Source organism: Somniosus microcephalus, chromosome 9 (genome assembly GCF_052327205.1).
Source record: "Somniosus microcephalus isolate GS21.2 chromosome 9, FLI_Smic_1.0, whole genome shotgun sequence".
Taxonomy (NCBI): Eukaryota; Metazoa; Chordata; class Chondrichthyes; order Squaliformes; family Somniosidae; genus Somniosus; species Somniosus microcephalus.
The window spans coordinates 96,322,565-96,338,732 of record NC_140995.1 but is presented as its reverse complement, the minus strand read 5'-3'; positions in this window follow the sequence as shown (position 1 = coordinate 96,338,732).

Below are 16,168 nucleotides of genomic sequence, written 5' to 3'. Positions count from 1 at the left end.
AGGTGCACAGGAGAGAGGTCCACAGGAGGGAGGTCCACAGGAGAGAGGTCCACAGGAGAGAAGTGCACAGGAGGGAGGTCCACAGGAGGAAGGTACATAGGAGAGAGGTGCAAAGAAGAGAGGTGCACAGGAGAGAGGTGCACAGGAGAAAGGAGCAGAGGAGAGAGCTGCACAGGAGAGAGGTGCACAGGAGGGAGGTGCACAGAAGAGAGGGGCACAGGAGAGAGGTCCACAGGAGAGAGGTCCACAGGAGAGAGGAGCAGAGGAGAGAGGTGCACAGGAGGGAGGTGCACAGGAGAGAGGTGCACAGAAGAGAGGGGCACATGAGAGAGGTCCACAGGAGAGAGGTCAACAGGAGAGAGGAGCAGAGGAGAGAGGTGCACAGGAGGGAGGTGGAGAGGAGAGAGGTGCACTGGAGAGAGGTGCAGAGGAGGGAGGTCCACAGGAGAGAGGTGCACAGGAGACAGGTCCACAGGAGAGAGGTGCAGAGGAGGGATGTGCACAGGAGGGATGTGCACAGGAGAGAGGTGCACATGAGAGAGGTGCACAGGAGAGAGATGCACAGGAGAGAGGTCCACAGGAGAGAGGTGCAGAGGAGAGAGTTGCACTGGAGAGAGGTGCACAGGAGAGAGGTGCACATGAGAGAGGTGCACAGGGGAGAGATGCACAGGAGAGCGGTCCACAGATGAGAGGTGCACAGGAGAGAGGTGCACAGGAGAGAGGTCCACAGGAGAGAGGTCCTCAGGAGGGAGGTGCACAGGAGAGAGCTCCACAGGAGAGAGGTCCACAGGAGGGAGGAGCAGAGGAGAGAGGTGCACAGGAGGGAGGTGCAGAGGAGAGAGATGTACTGGAGAGAGGTGCACAGGAGGGAGGTGCAGAGGAGAGAGATGTACTGGAGAGAGGTGCACAGGAGGGAGGTGCAGAGGAGAGAGATGTACTTGAGAGAGGTGCACAGGAGGGAGGTGCAGAGGAGGGAGGTGCAGAGGAGGGAGGTGCAGAGGAGGGAGGTGCACAGGAGGGAGGTGCACAGGAGAGAGGTCCACAGGAGAGAGGTCCACAGGAGAGAGGTGCACAGGAGAGAGGTCCACAGGAGAGAGGTCCACAGGAGAGAGGTGCAGAGGAGAGAGGAGCACAGTACAGATGCCAAATTCGCAGGAGGCACTACCCACGTCACAGCATTTACAGACAGAGGCTCAGCTTCCTTGACGTCTTGGAAGAGCTGAGGTTACCACATCAGGTGGTCGCAGACATCTGCCGCCTCCTAGATGAAGACCTGCTCCTTGCTGGATGGTGACCATGCATTACCAGTGGCTGTGAAAGTAACCACCGCCCTCAACATTTTCACCTCCAGATCCTTCCAGGGCGCTACCCGGGACATATCCAGACAGAAGAGGAGGACCAGGTAGGTAGAGCAGGAATCACCTGAGTGCATCTCGCTCGCTAACCGGTTATCAGTTCTGAATACTGGTGAGGGCAATGGTTCCTCTGGGGAGAGCAACCAGAGCCAAGTCCGCAGCACCATGGGTGGCTCAGCTGCACAGGGCGGGAGGAAGAAGAATGGAAGATCAATAGTCATAGGGGATTCGATAGTTAGGGGAGCAGACAGGCGTTTCTGTGGCCGCAGACATGACTCCAGGATGGTATGTTGCCTCTCTGGTGCCAGGGTCAAGAATGTCACTGAGCGGCTGCAGGACATTCTGAGGTGGGAGGATGAACAGCCAAAGGTCGTGGTCCATTTTGGTGCCAACGACAAAAGGTAGAAAGAGGGATGAGGTCCTCCAGGTAGATTTTTGGGAGCTAGGAAAGAGATTAAAAAGGAGGACCTGAAAGGTAGTAATCTCCGGATTACTCCCGGTGCCATGTACAGAGTACAGAAATAGGAGGATAGAGCAGATGAATGCGTGGCTGGAGAGATGGTGCAGGAGGGAGGGCTTTAGATTCCTGAGACATTGGGACCGTTTCTAGGGGAGGTGGGACCTGTACAAGCCGGACGGGTTGTATCTTAACAAGTCCGGGACCAATATCCTCGTGAGGTGGGGGTGGGGTGGGGTGGGATGGGGGGGCTTGCTAGTGCTGTTGGGGAGGGTTTAAACTAGCTTGGCAGGGCAATGGGAAACTGAGAGTAAATTCAGAAGGGAAAGCGAAGGCAGAAAATTAGTAAGCGAGTTTGGAAGGCAGAGGAACCAATGGCTAGAAAATAGACAACAAAGGAGTTTGGCAGTGCTAAATGGTATATACGTCAAAGCAAGGAGTCTAGGGAATAAGGCAGATGAGCTGAGGACACAAATAGACATGTGGGAGTATGATATTATAGCTATTACAGAGACATGGCTGAGAGAAGGGCAGGAATGACAGCTCAACATTCCTGGTTACAGGGTTTTCAGACGAGATAGAGAGGTGGATAAAAAAGGAGGGGGGGGTCGCAATATTGGTTAAAGAAACAATTATAGCTGTGAGGAGGGATGATATCTAAGAAGGATCATCAAATGAGGCCATATGGGTTGAACTGAAAAAAAAGAGGCAATCACACTGCTGGGAATGTACTACAGACCCCTAAACAGTCAGAGGGAGATAGAAGAGCAAATATGTTTGCAATATTCTGAGACATGCAAAAATACGGCAGCATTACAGGAAACTTTGGTTTATCCGGAGGTTATATGTCCGGAATACTCGATCTAACGGCAAAAATCAGGAGCCGTTTTCTATAAGTTTTTTTAGTTCTCGTTGCTTTTTTTTTCCCAGTCAGGCACTGCAAGGTCTGTAGCTATAGCAACAGCTTCAGCTAGAGACGCTTGCAGCTGCAGCCGACTGTTTTGAAATTGTGGGTTTGTTGATTCACACGGAGCTTTTCAGTTCCGTATCTTTCAACATTAACGCTGGTATGTCCGGCACTTTTGATGGTACGGCACCAGCTCGGTCCCGTCAGTGCCGGATGTCAGAAAGTTTCCTGTAGTAGGGAATTTCAACTTCACTAATATTAACTTGGATAAAATTAGTTTGAAAGGTATGGAAGGTGCAGAATTCTTAAAATGCATTCAGGAGAACGTTTTTAGCCAGTACGTAGCAAGCCTAACAAGTGAGGGGGCGGTTCTGGACCTAATTTTAGGGAATTAAGCTGGGCAGGTGGAAAGGGTATCAGTGGGACAGCATATAATAGTAGTAATCATAATTCTGTTAGATTAAGGTAGTTATGGAAAAGGACAAGGATAGACCAGGAATAAAAGTTCTCAATTGGGGTAAAGCTAATTTTACTAAGCTGAGATGTGATTTAGCCAAAGTGGACTGGAGACAGAAACTTGGAGGTAAATCAATGTCAGAGCAGTGGGAGGCATTCAAGGAGGAGTTAGTGAGGGTTCAGAGCAAGTATGTTCCCTTAAAGTAAAAGGGTGGGACTAACAAATCTAGAGCTCCCTGGATGTCAAGGGGCAAACAGGGTAGGATAAAGAAAAAAAGGGAAGCTTATGGCAGATACCGAGGGCTCAATACTGCAGAAACCCGAGAGGAGTACAGAAAGTGCAGGAGTGAAATTAAAAAGGAAATTAGAAAAGCAAGGAGAGGGCATGAAAAAATATTGGCAAGTAAAATCAAGGAAAACCCAAAGATGTTTTATAAATACATTAAGAGCAAGAGGATAACTAAAGTAAGATTATGGCCTATTAGGGACCATAAAGGTGTGGAGGCGGAAGACATGGGTATGGCGCTTAATGAATAACTTGGGCTCGATTTTGCCATTGGGGTGGGCTGGGGGCGTGTCAGGTGTTTTTCGAGTCCTGAACCCAACTCCAGGGTGATGTGGGAAAAAAGTGCGATTTTCTCCTAATTGAGCAATTGATTTCCAGCGTGTGGGAACCCCTGGCCCAATTAATCTTTCCATCCTGAAAGTCGCCTCTGATGACATCATCAATGCTGCTGGATTTAAGGCCTGCAAGCAGCCTTGCTTTTTCTAATGACTGCAAACTTTATGCCCATTGCTGTGATCGCTTCATTCAGCAACTATGTCCAACAGTAGGCCAAAGTGTGCTCCATGGTTCGATGACGCCGCCCTGCAAGCTCTGGTGGAGGGAGCAAGAGCAAATAAGGAGGTGCTCTTCCCTTCCTCAGGGAGGAAGAAGCCTCCCCAGCAGACTAAAGCTGTGTGGATGCAAGTGGCCCAGGAGGTTAACTCTATGTCTATGTGCCGCAGAACCTGGCTGCAGTGCAGGAAGAGGTTTCATAACCTTCTGCGCCCTGGAAAAGTGAGTATGACTTTCCCATCACCCTCAATCTGATCCCCATCGCCTCCCCTCACCAGCACTCTGCTTTGCCAACCTCTTCCTCCACATCCCACTTGACACTTACATCCCTGCACCCTTACCCATTCGTTCTCTCTCTCTATAGTCACATTCACTTAACTATTCGACCATGCAGCCCTCACACTCTCTATCACTGTGATGCAATGACAACTTACAACACACAGGGAGGGCCCTTTGTCTCCTTCTAAGCATCTATGCTATGGAATCTCTACACTCACTCCTTCATTCTCATTCAAACTTCACTTGTCTCCCTCATTGCAGGAAAAGAGAGCCCACAATAAGAGGGAAAGAGCAAGGAGAGGAGGAGGGCCACCCTCAGTAGCCCAGCTCACCACCTCAGAGGAGGCAGCCCTGGAAATTGCCAGGATCGAGGAGGATTCCCAAGTGGGGGAAGGACAGGCAGGCGCATCACAGCAAGCTGGTGACAGAATAGTTTGGCATATCTCTCGAGGAGGAACGCGATGGACACCTACAGACGCTGAAAGACGCCCTAGTAAGAACGGGATATAACGCTCGACTCGTCGATCGACAGTTCCGACGGGCCACAGCGAAAAATCGCATAGACCTCCTCAGAAGACAAACACAGGACACAACCAACAGAGTACCCTTCGTCGTCCAGTACTTCCCCGGAGCGGAGAAACTACGCCATGTTCTTCACAGCCTTCAACATGTCATCGATGATGACGAACACCTCGCTAAGGCCATCCCCATGCCTCCACTACTCGCCTTCAAACAGCCGCCTAACCTCAAACATACCATCATTCGCAGCAAATTACCCAGCTTTCAGGAGAACAGCGACCACAACACCACACAACCCTGCCACAGCAACCTCTGCAAGACATGCCAGATCATCAACACAGATACCATCATCACACGTGAGGACACCACCCACCAGGTACATGGTACATACTCATGTGACTCGGCCAACGTTGCCTACCTCATACGTTGCAGGAAAGGATGCCCTGGAGCATGGTACATCGGCGAGACCATGCAGACACTGCGACAACGGATGAACGGACACCGCGCAACAATCGCCAGGCAGGAGTGTTACCTCCCAGTCGGGGAACACTTCAGCAGTCAAAGACATTCAGCCTCCGATCTTCGGGTAAGCATTCTCCAAGGCGGCCTTCGAGACACACGACAACACAAAATCGTCGAGCAGAAACTGATAGCCAAGTTCTGCACCCATGAGGACGGCCTCAACCGAGATCTTGGGTTCATGTCACGCTACATGTAACCCCACCTGATGTAGGGTCATCCAGACTCGAGTCGTCGTTGGCTTCTTCTCTCCACACAGATGCGACTGGACCTGCTGTGATTTCCAGCAAAAAAAATGTTTTTTGTCTGTTTTTTTGTTTTTCATACAGACCCCAGCATCTGCAAAATTTGACCCCTTGTGACCCCACCTCATTGTTCTTTGATGTAATGTTTTCCTGACTGACCTGTTTGGACACCATTTACACCTTTGATTGCTGTGATTATCTCTCTGCCAAGGTGTGATAAATGGCAGTTAGAAAGATTACCTGTAAACATCTGACATTATTCTCTGACTATATAAGCTGTGTTTTTATGCATCTCTCCACTTCACCTGACGAAGGAGCAGCGCTCCGAAAGCTTGTGATTTCAAATAAAGCTGTTGGACTATAACCTGGTGTTGTGTGATTTCTTACATATCTCTCATTGACATGGTGAGGTGAGCCCGGCTTAAAAACCGGCGCGAAGGCAGAGGCCCGACCAGTTCGGGGGAGAGCAGCAGCGGAGGTGAGCCCGGGTTAAAAACCGGCGCGAAGGCAGAGGCCCGACCAGTTCGGGGGAGAGCAGCAGCGGAGGTGAGCCCGGCTTAAAAACCGGCGCGAAGGCAGAGGCCCGACCAGTTCGGGGGAGAGCAGCAGCGGAGGTGAGCCCGGCTTAAAAACCGGCGCGAAGGCAGAGGCCCGACCAGTTCGGGGGAGAGCAGCAGCGGAGGTGAGCCCGGCTTAAAAACCGGCGCGAAGGCAGAGGCCCGACCAGTTCGGGGGAGAGCAGCAGCGGAGGTGAGCCCGGGTTAAAAACCGGCGCGAAGGCAGAGGCCCGACCAGTTCGGGGGAGAGCAGCAGCGGAGGTGAGCCCGGCTTAAAAACCGGCGCGAAGGCAGAGGCCTGACCAGTTCGGGGGAGAGCAGCAGCGGAGGTGAGCCCGGCTTAAAAACCGGCACGAAGGCAGAGGCCCGACCAGTTCGGGGGAGAGCAGCAGCGGAGGTGAGCCCGGCTTAAAAACCGGCGCGAAGGCAGAGGCCCGACCAGTTCGGGGGAGAGCAGCAGCGGAGGTGAGCCCGGCTTAAAAACCGGCGCGAAGGCAGAGGCCCGACCAGTTCGGGGGAGAGCAGCAGCGGAGGAGGTGAGCCCGGTATAAAAACCGGCGCGAAGGCAGAGGCCCGACCAGTTCGAGGGAGAGCAGCAGCGGAGGGGATGAGCCCGGTATAAAAACCGGCGCGAAGGCAGAGGCATACCAAATCAACAGCAGAGGAGAGAGGTAAAAAGTAATCAGAGTGTGACGTCACCAGGGAGCAGGTAAGTGATTGGTTGGTGAGTATTTCTCTCTTTTCAATACAAGCTTGACTTCTGTGGTGTTAAATTTCTAGGGTCTCTGGTGTAGTGGGGACAGTTGGTAAATAAAGCGCCCTAGAGTATACCTGTAACTGGGGTATTGAATACATTTTTAAATTAATTAAAGGAGTAAGTCATGGCAGGAGAGCTCAGACCCGTGTTCTGCTCCTCTTGCTCCATGTGGGAAATCAGGGATGCTGCCAGTGTCCCTGACGACCATGTGTGCGGGAAATGCATCCAGCTGCAGCTACTTGCAGGCCGCATTGCGGCGCTCGAGCTGCGGGTGGGTGAATTTTGGAGCATGCGCGATGCTGAGAGGCTCGTGGATAGCACGTTTAGCGAGTTGTTCACGCCTCAGGGTAGGGCAGCACAGGGGGTGACCATCAGGCGGAGCAACAAAGGCAGGCAGGTAGTGCAGGGAACCCCTGCGGACATCCCCCTTTCAAACAAGTATACCGCTTTGGATACTGTTGAGGGGGATGACTCACCAGGGGAAGGCAGCAGCAGCCAACTTCCTGGCACTGGGGGTGCTCCTGCTGCCCAGGAAGGGGGGAAAAAGAGTGGGAGAGCAATAGTGGTAGGGGATTCTATAGTAAGGGGAACAGATAGGCGTTTCTGTGGCCGTAGACGTGAATCCAGGATGGTTTGTTGCCTCCCTGGTGCCAGGGTCAAGGATGTCACTGAGCGGCTGCAGGGCATTCTGGAGGGGGAGGGTGAACAGCCAGTGGTCGTGGTCCACATTGGTACCAACGACATAGGTAAAAAGAGGGATGAGGTCCTGCATCAAGAATTTAGGGAGCTAGGTAACAGATTAAAGAGCAGGACCTCAAAGGTCGTAATCTCTGGATTACTCCCAGTGCCACGTGCTAGTAAGTATAGGAATGGGAGGATAGAGCAGATGAATGCGTGGCTAAAGAGTTGGTGTAGGGGGGAGGGTTTTACTTTCCTGGATTACTGGGCCTGCTTCTGGGAAAGGTGGGACTTGTACAAGTCGGACGGGTTGCACCTGAACCAGAGCGGGACAAATATCCTTGCGGGGAGGTTTGCTAGCACTGTTGGGGGGGGTTTAAACTAACTTGGCAGGGGGATGGGATACAGAGGGGAGCTGAAATAGGGGGGGATGTGATGCCAATTATAGAGAAAAAAACAAGTCAGCTTGGTAGACAGGGCAAATATATAAGGGCAAGGCTGGATGGCATCTATTTTAATGCAAGGAGTCTTGCAAATAAGGTGGATGAACTGAAGGTGTTGATAAACACATGGGAGTATGATACTGTTGCTATCACGGAGACATGGTTGAGGGAAGGGCAAGACTGGCAGCTCAATATTCCGGGGTACAGAATCTTCAGGCGAGACAGAGGGGGAGGTATAAGAGGAGGGGGTGTCGCAATATTAATTAAGGAGTCAATTACTGCAGTAAGGAGGGATGATATATTAGCAGGGTCCTCTAATGAGGCCATATGGGTGGAGCTTAAAAACAAAAAGGGGGCAAGCACTTTGCTGGGAGTGTACTATAGGCCTCCAAACAGTCAGGGGGAGATAGAGGAACAGATATGTAGGCAAATCTCAGAGAAATGTGCAAATAATAGGGTAATAATAATGGGGGATTTCAACTTCCCCAATATTAACTGGGATAGTCAGAGTGTGAAAGGCTCAGAGGGTGTAGAATTCTTAAAGTGCATCCAGGAGAGCTTTTTGAGCCAGCATGTAGAAGGTCCTACAAGAGAGGGGGCGGTACTGGACCTAATTCTAGGGAATGTGGCCAGCCAAGTGGAAAAAGTGCTAGTAGGTGAGCACTTTGGTGATAGTGACCATAATATGGTAAGATTTAAGGTGGTCATGGAAAAGGACAGGGATGGGCCGGAAATAAAGGTTCTAAATTGGGGGAAGGCCGATTTTAATAGGATAAGGCAGGATCTGGCCAAAATGGGCTGGGATCAGCTACTTGTAGGAAAATCCGCATCAGAGCAATGGGAGGCTTTCAGAAGGGAGATTGAGATCATACAATTGCAACATGTTCCCGTAAAGGTCAAGGGTGGTTCCAAAAACCACAGGGAACCTTGGATGTCAGGGGATATACGAGAATGGATTAGGAAAAAAAGGAGGGCTTTTGGTAGATACAAAAGGCTAAAGACGGAGGAAGCCCTAGAGGAGTACAAAAAGTGCAGGGGGATATTTAAAAAAGAAATTAGGAGATCAAGGAGGGGCCATGAAATAACACTGGTGAGCAAAATAAAGGAAACTCCGAAGATGTTTTATAAGTATATTAAGGGTAAGAGGATAACTAGGGAAAAAATAGGGCCCATTAGGGACAAAAGTGGCAATCTGTGTGTGGAGCCGGAAGATGTAGGAGGGGTTCTAAATGAATTTTTTGCATCTGTTTTCACTATGGAGAAGGACGATGTAGACATAGAAATAGGGCGGGGGGACTGTGATATGCTCGAACATATTAACATCGAGAGGGAGGAGGTATTGACGGTTTTAGCTGGCCTAAAAATGGATAAATCCGCAGGCCCAGATGAAATGTATCCCAGGCTGCTGTGTGAGGCAAAGGAGGAGGTTCCGGGGGCTCTAACACATATATTCAGGACCGCTCTGGCCACAGGGGATGTGCCAGAGGACTGGAGAACCGCTAATGTAGTACCATTATTCAAGAAGGGTAGTAGGGAAAAACCGGGGAACTACAGGCCAGTGAGCCTAACATCAGTGGTAGGAAAATTATTGGAAAAAATCCTGAGGGACAAAATTTGTCTCCACTTGGAGAGGCAAGGATTAATCAGGGATAGTCAACATGGCTTTGTCAAGGGAAGATCATGTCTGACTAATTTGATTGAATTTTTTGAGGGGGTGACTAGGTGTGTGGATGAGGGTAACGCAGTGGATGTGGTATACATGGATTTCAGTAAGGCCTTCGATAAAGTCCCGCACAGGAGACTGGTCAAGAAGGTAAGAGCCCATGGAATCCAGGGTGCCTTGGCACATTGGATACAAAACTGGCTTAGTGGCAGAAGGCAGAGGGTGATGGTCGAAGGTTGTTTTTGTGACTGGAAGCCTGTGGCCAGTGGGGTACCACAGGGATCGGTGCTGGGTCCCTTGCTGTTTGTGGTCTACATTAATGACTTGGATATGAATGTAAAGGGTATGATCAGTAAGTTCGCGGATGATACAAAAATTGGTAGGGTGGTAAATAGCGAGGAGGGTAGCCTCAGTCTGCAGGACGATATAGATGGGTTGGTCAGATGGGCGGAACAGTGGCAAATGGAATTTAACCCGGAAAAGTGCGAGGTGATGCACTTTGGGGGGACTAACAAGGCAAAGGAATACACAATGAATGGAAAGACCCTAGGCAAGACGGAGGGTCAGAGGGATCTGGGTATGCAAGTACACAGATCCCTGAAGGCGGCGGAACAGGTGGATAAGGTGGTAAAAAAGGCATATGGGATACTTGCCTTCATTAGCCGAGGCATTGAATATAAGAGCAAGGAGGTTATGATGGAGCTGTATAAAACACTGGTTAGGCCACAGCTGGAATATTGTGTGCAGTTCTGGTCGCCACACTACAGGAAGGATGTGATCGCGTTAGAGAGGGTGCAGAGGAGGTTCACCAGGATGTTACCAGGGCTGGAGCGCTTCAGCTATGAAGAGAGACTGGGCAGATTGGGTTTGTTTTCCTTGGAGCAGAGGAGGCTGAGGGGGGACATGATTGAGGTGTACAAAATTATGAGGGGCATAGATAGGATGGATGCTGAGGAGCTTTTTCCCTTAGTAGAGGGGTCAATAACTAGGGGGCATAGATTCAAGGTAAAGGGCGGGAGGTTTAGAGGGGATTTGAGAAAGAACTTTTTCACCCAGAGGGTGGTTGGAGTCTGGAACTCACTGCCTGAAAGGGTTGTGGAGGCAGAAACCCTCACAACATTTAAGAAGCATTTGGATGTGCACTTGAAATGCCATAGCATACAAGGCTACGGGCCAAATGCTGGAATATGGGATTAGATTAGACAGGGCTTGATGGCCGGCGCGGACACGATGGGCCGAAGGGCCTCTATCCGTGCTGTATTACTCTATGACTCTATGACTCTATGACATTGCATGAGTCACTGATAATGAACCTGATGCTCTAACAGATTGACTTATGATCATCTGCACTATTCAATGTTCATGTAACCTTGACCTCACATCTCTAACTCTTTCCTTTACTCCCCCACAGGACCATCGACAGCACCCGTCCCCACTGTCCAGGAGGAAGAGCCTGAGCTTCCAGGCTCCTCAGAGGAAGCTGCAACCTCTGAGGGTGCTGCGTCAGCAGAATTAAGCGCACACATCACCAGCGCAGACACTCACACCTCGGTGGGACCTTCGGGACATAGAGTAGAGTTGTCACCTGGTGTATCACAGCTCACAAGTGAGCATCAGCAGATGGTGGAGACAGGGCAGCAGTAGAGAGTCCTCGTCGGAGGACGCAGGACGCTCCCAGCTCGGCTCTGCTGCATGTCGACCCTGTGCCTCAGGGTCCATCCAGAAGGAGAGCGGTGCTGGAACTCCAGGAAGGGGTGCAGGAGTCTCTGTCAGGTTTTGTCTCCAGGGTCGCTGCGAGTGTGGAGCGAATGGAGGAGTCCATCGCTAACATGAGCAGAGCCTTTGTGGAGGCGTTGGTGCATGAACGCATCACCACGGAAAGAATGGCAACCTTCGTGGAAAGGATGGCTACCTCCATGGTAAGGCAGGCTACCATAGAGGAGATGATGGCTATGGTAGAGGAGAGGATGGCTACGTCCATGGAGGAGCTTAGTCGCCAGGGTATGGAAAACATGGTAATTGTTCAGAATAGACTGACATCTCTTGAGGAGCGATGGTCAGCTATTGAGCAAACAAACCAGACCTTCATGCAAGTCATCTGGAGTAGGACTTGCAGTAAAGAAACGGGTCCTCATGGCCCCCCTGAAGTGCAGCAAGGTGCTGTCAAGCCACCTGCTAGCTCTGAAGTGGGGCTGACCCATGAGAGGGATGTTGGTGGCAGACAACAAGGAAGTGGGGGCTCCTCTCCAAGCATTCACACGACCATGCCACTGCAAAGCCCTCGGTCAGAGCCCCACCAGAGTCCCCACCCAACTGAGATCGGCGTCTTAACCCCTGCACAGCCGCAGGAGCAGCAGACTGTTGCCGAGCCCTCACAGGATCGCAACCCCAGAGGACACCCGCCAAAGGTGTCGAGACAGGAGCAGCAAGAAAGTGAGCAAGGGGCCTTCACATCCGCTGAAGCCACAGGGGAAGTACCATGTAGGAGCACTTGTAAGAAGAAGATACTGCACAAGTAGTTACAAGGGTAGTCACTTGGGTGTAATGTTATGTTTAATTTTGAAAAGCCATCAGTTGGTTATTGTCATTAAAAATTCTGATGGCAAACTGTTGCAGTTGTGGCATGTGTCATTTCGCTAATGGGACTTCCACATTGAGGGCTTAGGATGACTTGCAATTGTCAGTATGGTGATCAGAGTGATAGGAATCCGCAGGTTCTGGGCCATTGTCGATGGTCTGATAAGAAGGTGCGAGGCAAAAGTGTTTGATTTTGCAGGCTAAGCAAATCTGGCCAAGATGAGTGCGTGCCTTGCATCCCGGGCAGCAATGTGCTCGCATGCTGCTGCCGCTGGTTGATGCACCTCTGCAAGCTGTTCCTTGTCACTCTCATCCTCCTCTTCCTCATCTGAGGAGGATATGTGAGGAGCCACTTGTTCCTCAGGCATCTGCCTTGTTGTGAAATGCACAGCAAAACACAACCATTCTGGAGACCCTGGCTGCTGAGTACTGCAGGGCTCCACCTGATATATCAAGGCATCTGAAGCGTATCTTCAGCAAGCCAATGGTTTGCTTGATTATGGATCTGGTGGAAATGTGTCTGGAGTTGTAGCGCTCCTCAGCTTCAGTGGATGGGCTCCTCAATGGCGTCATTAGCCACGCCTTCAGGGGATAGCCCTGGTCTCCAAGTAGCCATCCGAAAAGTTGCTCTGGCGGACTAAAGAGCAGAGGCACACTAGACTGTAGGGTTCTCAAAATTCCCACATTCCCCAAAAGTTATGGATAAAGGGACCCTGTATGGACAAGTTGGTAAAAAGGGTACCCAAAATGGCTTCTGCAACCTCGTGACCAAAAGTACAGGATTTTAAAAGCAAGGCCCTGCAAAAAAGGCAGGCACTTTCCAAAACCTGAAACAAAACCTAAAATGCATGAATCTGTGAAGAGACTTTGTGGAGCCAGACAGCTAAGCAAACACAAAAGATGCATTCATTCACCTTGGAACAGATCAGGTTAGAATGGGCCTAAATCGAGGCAATTAGGTTTCTGCATATTTAATCGGTAACAGCTCACAGTAGCCATCAAGACAGGGTTAGGGCAATTAAGTTTCATAAATGACAAACAGCCAGGACATCGAAGCCATTAAGCACGGAGACAACCACTCCAGAAGTCGTTAAAATAAACGGCTGTAATCATTTTAAACGAGCCCGCCAAAAGTTAGACAAAGGACTGACCTGATTTGGCACGCAGATAAGGAATGAAGAATCGGGTATATTGTAGGCCCATCGGTAGTGATCGCTCTCTTGCTCTTGCCTCTTATTGCTTGGCTTTTGGCCTCCTGCCTCTCATTCTCGTGCCCTGGCCTCGTGGCGGGCTCTCTTCTCGCTCCCCGCGCCACTCAACACCAAGGACGCCCATTACTACACCGAGGGCCGAACGCGGAAGGAGAACGAGACCCGAATTCGAAAACACACAGGACACACAGGCCACAAACGGGCAGACGAGACGAGACGAGACGAAGAATACGGTAAACCGATAAAGGCAGAGAAGGGGAGCGGAAAGACGCGTTGGGGGCCAAATGCCTAGTTAAAAGCTGGCGTTTGATGAATAAACTGGCGTTTAAAGCATGGATAGCAGTGACCATGACGAATAAACTGGCATTCGAAGAATGGGTGGAAAAATCAGTTTGACAGTATAAACCGCCAACCGAGCCCCAACCGTTTTAAAAACTCGTCAGCGACTAAACCGCCCGAGGAAGAAGAAGAAAACCCATCGCAACTCGACGACGACGTTAGCTGAGGAAAAGGAGGGTGATTCGCATAAACAACTCTATCGCCGCGCCCTGTGACCACGTGGCGACGAGATACCCCAAAGGACAGCAAGAACGGACCCCAAAACTCACAACCGTTAAAAGTCAACAGGTTTCGAATTGGTGAGCATGAATCCCTGGCCACTCATAGCTTAATCTAGTTAGGTATAGGAGGTGGGATAAGGATAAGGGTTTTTTTAATGTATTTGTTCCCCTCGATGTGCCGTGTGTTCCCCATTCCCATATAAGTATTATTTTAATATGCCTGTAATCAGCTTAGTAATTCTCAGTATTGTGTTTTATTCTGTCTTTAATAAAAATTACGGTTTTCTTGCACCGAACCACTTGTCTACTCATTTTTCTGTATCGCCGCCTGTACCTAAGTCCGGTGTCTAGAACCCAGTGGGTGTGGAGTGATTCGAACCACTCAGAGACAGTCAGGGGCAGAGCTGACTGGGTACACACCACACACAAACCCCCAACAGAAATGGCGACCGCGGCAGGACACCAGCAACAGGGGTGTGATACAGTAGACGATGGTTCGGAAGAGCAAACCATGATGGAGGAAAGGATTTCTGATTATGTGTTTAGTAAGGTGAATATCACAAAGAAGTGGATCACCACTCTGTTAAAGGCTGGGCATCGGTTGATGCAGCAGCCAAGTGGACAGAAGGGAAGGAGCACAATAAATCCCTAGAGAAGGCAGTCTGGCTGATGTGCTTCAAGAAGCAGGTCCAGCTTTTGGACAGGCTTGTGCAGCACAGGCAGCCGAGATAAAGGAGTCAGCCCAGGAAATCCAGGACAAGGCTCTAGCAGGGGAGAAGTTACTGGTAGCATTGCAGGCCCTGAATCAGGAAAGGGTTCAGTTAATGGGAGAACATAAGGCCAGGTTGAAATACCTGCAGTGCCAAGTCACCGAAGCCAAGGGTAACGAGTTGAGGTTACGGGAAAAGAACGCCCACCTAGCAAGACAAGTAAGGGAGCAGGAGGAGAAAGTAAAGGAAGTGAAAGCAGCTTATAAGTTAGCGAGCGAACAGGGGTTTGAAGACGCAGTTCATGGCCCCTGCAAGGAACAGTTAGAAAGTCTGAGCCTGGCCCTAAGGAAGGCAAAGGGCATGGTGTGCCTCATAAGCCCGAAGGCAGGCCAGGCGGATTTCACAGGGAACGAGGGGAGAACGGTTCAGACACCGCAGGTAGTGCAAAGGGGAGACCCGGTTGTGGAACAGGAGGTCCCGCGACCACCACCCGTAGTGCCAGGTTTTAGTGAGGTCTGACAGCAAGGGGGGGGGCGCAGTCAGGGGTTGAAGCGGAGGTGGAACAACCCCCGCGGGAGAGGCTAGAACCAGGGCCGATGTGCCCAGCCCGGCATCGGAGGTTCGGCCCACCCGCTAATGACGAGGAAGAGGGACCCCTTCAAAACCAGTTCGTATTACCCTATAGCACCCAACAGCTTAGGGCTATGGTGAGCCATATCCCAAGGCTCATCGAGAAAGGAGACCCCTCGGTCCACTTCAGGGAAGTGGAACAGGCAGCCAGCGAAGCGGGCAAAAATGCTGCTGTTCTCTTTGGAGAGTAAGCTCCTCCAATCCCTCTCTGACAAGTGTAAGAGGGGGCAGGGTGGGTATGAGGCGCTCAGGGATGAAATTCTGGCGGCCATGGGGATGAATGAGGGAAGCCCTTTCTCCCGCATGGAGAAGGCGGTGCAGCTCGCAGGGGATACCCTGCAAGCTTTCGCGGACAGGTTATGGCCGGTGTACCGGAGTGCCTGTCCGGGGGCACCTAACCGGGCGTTCATGAACGGGGATCCACTGGCCCACTGGTTCCGTTGCCTGGTGGCAAACAGCTTGCCGCAGGTCCGGGCCAAGGCAGAAGCCTGGTTCGACCCCAAGAATCCCCTGACCACCAAACTTACGGTGATCAGACAGTTGATCCTTGCCTATAAGAATGGTAGGGGAACCGATGCACACCAACCTAAGGGGAAGGTGCATGAGGTAAAACCCGGACAGGGTAGGAAGGAGTGGCATCAGGAAGGGAATAACCCCCACAACACAAAGCTCAATTGTTACGGGTGCGGGAAGGATGGCCATTGGAGGAAGGAATGTAAAAACCCTTGGAAAGACAGCAAGGGAAAGAACTCCGCAGCCCCAGCCCAAAAGGTAGAGGCAGGGATCCCTCTCACCGCGGTCGAGTCA